This window comes from Lupinus angustifolius, chromosome LG02 (genome assembly GCF_001865875.1).
Source record: "Lupinus angustifolius cultivar Tanjil chromosome LG02, LupAngTanjil_v1.0, whole genome shotgun sequence".
Classification (NCBI taxonomy): domain Eukaryota; kingdom Viridiplantae; phylum Streptophyta; class Magnoliopsida; order Fabales; family Fabaceae; genus Lupinus; species Lupinus angustifolius.
The window spans coordinates 18,023,614-18,029,296 of NC_032010.1; positions in this window are offsets into that span (position 1 = coordinate 18,023,614).

Consider the following 5,683-nt stretch of genomic DNA (forward strand, 5'->3'; position numbering starts at 1 on the left):
CAGAAATTTTATTAATAGAAACATCAACATTTAAATTTAAACATGCCATCAGTGACGTACCCTTTCCCAACAAATACCCCATTCTTAGTAAGAGTATACAAGTCTACTCCTATGGCCTGGATGAAACCAACCTTATTAAGAAGAAAACCAGAAACTAGGTTCTTCCTCATATCTAGAGTGTGCATCACATCTATAAGAATCAGAGTCTTTCCAGATGTAAATTTGAGCTCCACATCACTAGTTCCAGCAACAATAGTGGTGTGGGAGTCACCCAACAACACCTTCTTATCATCAGCATTCGTGTATGTTTTGAACATAGCACGGTCATAGCAGACATGGCGGGATGGGCCAGTATCTACCCACCACCCATCAGTTCCTCCAACCATAGTTACCTCAGATAATACAACCACAAATGGTTCATCAACCATGTTTGCCTGCGGAGGACGATCCATAGGATTATTTCTGCACTTGCATGCCATATGACCTGGCTTCCCACATTTTAAGTAGATGAACAGGTTGCTAGAGTCATTCTTAGCGGGTAGCTTAGCATATTGGACCTTTTGGGGGTTCCAATTCTTATTTCGACTAATGTTTTGAGCCTTATTCCCACTGCAGTTTTGATTCTTGAAGTTAGTGCCATAAGGCTTCAGACCCACACCTAGGAATTTCTTCTTAGTGCTATTGTTCGAGACAATCAACACCTCATCTTTCTGATCTTGCTTATGAGCCTCTTCTTCAATACGAAGACGAGTGATCAGAGATTCCAAAGAGATTTCTTTGGTCTTATGCCTCATAAGGTTTTTGAAGTCTTTCCAGCTATGAGGCAGCTTGTCAATTGTGACAGCAACTTGAAATTGTTCATTTAAGGGCATACCATCAGAAATGATCTCATGAGCAATTTTCTGAATCTCGTGGGACTGAGACTCTACTGATTTATCATCAGTCATTTGATACTTGAGGTAGCGGCTAACAACATATTTCTTAGTCCCAGGTTCCTCAGTATCATATTTTTTCTCAAGTGCATACCAAATTAATTTGGCAGACTTGTATGGGCTATAGTAATCATACAGATCATCAGACAACCATTCAGAATGAAATTCTTACATAAGTAATCATTTTCATTCCAGAGAGCTATTTCAATAGCCAGATTATCCATTTCTACTTTTTTAGCCTCTTGGTGGGGTGAAATTTTATTAACTGTATGTTATGTACTAAATAGAGTTCACAAGGCTAAAAGCAAAATTCCCCTATGAAATTATTAAAAATAGACAACCAAGCTTGTCTTATTTGAGAATTTGGGGTTGTCTGGCTTATGTCTGATACCAGACTCTGATAAGTGCCAAAAATACCTAATTTTCATATACTTTTCATGGCAGTTAACCTATGCAAAAATATAAAAACCAACTTAATATGATATTTTTTAGATAAATTTTGTGTGTTTGCATAATATGATTTTTGATCATCTCTTGTCAAAGTTTTCTTTGAGTTTCGTAGGAAATTGAACCAAAAAGAATGCTTAGGCTTGAAGAAAGAAAACTTGTTTCACCTTGAAGAAATCAAGCCAAAATACATGAAACATGTGTGCTTAAAACTAAGCATAGTAACGTGCATGCTTAAAACTTAAGCATGACTAAACAACTTTGTCTTGGTTGGAAGAAATTAAAGCCAAATAAAATCTGCTCACAAAGCTATCCAGCCAAGCACAAAGCTGTCCAGCCAAACACAAAGCTTTCTAGCCAAGCACCAGGCTAGGTCAGCCAAGCACCAAGCACCAGGCCAGGTCAGACCAGTCAGCCAAGCACCAAGCACCAGACCAGGTCAGCCAGGCTGCTCAAGCAGGCAGTTGAGTGTGGAACCAGGTCAGCCTAGCGCCTGGCCCACCAGAAAAATTGTTGCTTGGCCTAAAAGAATGGCTATGTCATGAATGATGTCACAAGTCAAACAACCAACAAAAGCTAGCTTCTGAGCCAAGTTTATGACCTCATGCATGACACAAGCAAATAGGAGGTGTCACCATGCATGCAGCCTAGCCCACAATAGGTTGTCCAAGCTAGTTGGCCAAGATGGGACAAGCTGTTGACCCACTAGTGAGTTAAGCAGCCAGGAAGGGGGGGGCTAAGCGGCCCTCCCATTGCCTATAAAAGACACACCCATTTCTTCACTTTTGAATTATTGTACATACCATTTTTTTCTCATTTTCGGTTCTACTCTTTATTAGGTTGTTCTTGGGTTGTTCTTAGGCTTTTATTTCATATAAATTCAGAGGGAATGGAGTTGGCAAATGAGGTGCAAAAACATGATTTTGTAACCTCATTTGGAACCAAAAGCATCTAATCTTTGGATGGATGGCTAATGCTCCAAAAAGTTGGACTATGATGTAAGTTCTTGTACTTTTGTCTTCTTCTTCATTTATACAAGTTATTATTTTGGTTATATTGATTCTTTAAGAAGATCTTAATGTAGTTTTAACTTGATCACCTAAAACTTGATTTAAAGATCCAAAACATGCTTATTCTTAAAGTGTTGACAAGTGAACTAAAATGTATAACCTACACCTTAGTTCACTTGCCATATTAAAGCATCTATATTAAGCAACTTGTATTCAAGGCTAAACAATGTTAACGGAGTCTGAAGTAGGGTGTGACAACTTACTCCGGTGAGTGGCAGTTAACTATTGTTGAGTGTAATATGCAAGGTTTGAAAATCATCTTTTCCATGTTAGGACACTAGATGGAAGGTTAAGAAATGGTATGGAAGGGTAAGAAATGGGATATGGTTTAACCAAAGGATAACACATAACTTGCATAAATTCTTATGTTGATATTGTTCAAGAAATTATTCCATCATTCTAACTATATTCTTCTCTTGAATTTGTAAATACTTAGTTTCTTTACTTTTTCATGTTTCTTAGTTCATAAAATTACAAAAACAACTTTATGTGTTACTTTCTTACTTTTGATAAAAGATACAAAGTATGAGTACATTTCTATTAGGCAATTCATTGTGGTTCGACATAACTCTATATTATACTACAATTGAATCTTGAAAGAGATGCAAATGTAAAATAGTAAAGTGTTAACTTATAAATTTTATTTGTTGACAAAGAAAGAAACTTTGAATCAAAGTGCAATTTAATTCATAAATTTCATCTTTGTGAAAAGAAAAAAGACACAATTATAATGAGTGATCTAACTACTAACTTTTACTTTCTTTCATTTACTTTCTGCAACTAACATTTATTTTCTATCATTTACATTTCCGCAACTAACATTTATTTATTGTTTTATTCTTTATACCAATACTTCGAAAGAAGTGGTACGGTTAAATTCTAACTTTATTGTTTTATTTATCTGTTCTTTACCAACCTTCCATAAGGAAGTAGTTCGGTTAATAAAGGAAAACGAAAATAAATATCACTCATTATCACTTGTGTATTCATTGGGTATGATATAAACAACAAGGCATACAAGTTTTATGACTTTAACGCAAAAGTGATCATTGAGTCTATGATGCAAACTTCAATGAAATGAAATTCCCTTTTAAATTGAGGAATAGTGGGGGCATGTAACACCCCTAAAATTACTCCAAAAAATCTTGCTCAAAATTGGTAATTTTTTTTTTAATAATGAAGTCATATAAAATTTATTTCCTTATATTCGTTTCATTTTCGGAACATCACTTTAAGTAACATACAATGTAGAAAATCAAAAACCATTACTTAATGGTAATAAAAAAAACTGAATATAACTTCGAATCATACTTCATTAGAATATCATGAAATGTTGGTACAAAGTACAAGATGGAATCCTAATCGTCGCCCAAATAAAACTACTCCCAAAATAAATACCCTACACAAGTATCCCAAGGTACAAGGGCCTGTGTAGGTATAATGGTCTCCCTCAATCCTCCATGCCCCCTCCTGGGACATCAAGAACCGGTAACTCTTAATCCTGGCAGAACGATCCATCTGAACATACGCGAATAGAAGACAAATAGAAAGAAAAGGGAGTAAAACATCTAATGAATAATACTCATTGACGGCGTGGAATTACACGGAATATTACATCCAGACAGACACGTATAATAAAACAATATATATGCATCACATATAAAAAATGCACAATGATGAATGATGTTATAATCTCAAATTATGAGGATCAAAGTCCACAATCTCAATGTATGAATGATATGCTTGTTTCATCCATCCTTTCACCAATATCATCCCAATATACTATTCGGAAATAACCAAGAGTACAGGTCCCATAATAAGCCGATTTGAACGCACCAAAATTATTCCTCGCAAGGATATATGATCAATATGTTCCGAAGAACTGTCAATTTCAGGATGGTGTCGTATCAAACACTTTTTGGGCATCCCTCTCATTGATCTTGATTGCAAAGAGGGGTTGTTAGAGATCGTCTAGTTTGCACTGTGAGAACTATTTGATCCAATGGAATACCTCATCCAGGAATACAAGGGACTCGTCTCACCTAGACTCACCCTCAAGACTTTACTGACGAACCACCACCATCGTTGTCCCTCTCAACATCTCGGGGCTCGTTCGTCTCCCGTAAATTTCCTCTCCACTACTTCATTATCCAAAATGAGTATGCACACTAACTGAGGTTAGCCGATTAAATCTTTTAATCCTTATTTTATATGATCGGCCCAAACGAAGACATCTCCTAGAGTAATGCTTCTTGTGGGACCCGATCTTACGTCAACACGTAATTAGAGGAATAACATCCCTACCATTACGAACCATCTCTAAATCACCCTAGACGGTCACATGGCCAAGCCTCTTATTGTCAGATGACCTCGCTGCATGGTATCATGTAATCCTTTTTGGGCATTTCCTGAATCACAACATCACAGTCGAAAACCTTGCCCTAAATAGGCGCAAGAGCAAAGACACTTGTATAAGTTTGTCAATTTTGGGAACCAGACTCAATCATCTGAGTCATGGTCTTTCCCTAGTGTAAATACACTTCACACTCAAGCTAGGTATTGCCTTTAACAAAGCAATTCCTTACTTTTATTACTTTCAAGAATTTTATATAGTTATTTACTTTTATAACTTCTTGATAGCAAACATGTCATTAGACTCTCGTATATATGAGAGTTATCGTTCAGACGACTTAAAAAGAAGTCATGTCTGTATGGAGCCCCCTCGCTCAAGCGAGAGCTGTCTTGCTTAAGCGAGGGCACATCCATTTTTGAGGCATTAGTGGCTTAAGTGAGAGTTGTCTCGCTTAAGCGAGAAAACAATCAGTTCTTTTGGTGCCTATTTTAGCTCAAGCGAGAGCTGTCTCGCCCCGAGCTAAAGCTCTCGTTTTCTTACTTGAGTGTATCGGGTCGCAAGTTTCTCTGTTTGCAGGTGAGCTTACTTGATCCGATCTCCTCTCAAACTCTTCATTACGCCAAAATAACGTTAATTAGTTAACTGACGATAATTATTATACTTACGAAATAATTTTTATGTGAAGATAAAATTTTCGATTTATAATGAATTTAATTGCTTTCGTCCATCCGATTCAAGGTTGAATATCCTTGAATCATCATTTGTCATTGAAAGTCTTAAAATCAAATAACACATTTTAAAGTAAGATTTTCAATAAAACTTATACCGGAAGTATGTCGTAATCCATGGATATAAACCAGGCTAGTTCCCAGGAAAGAGAT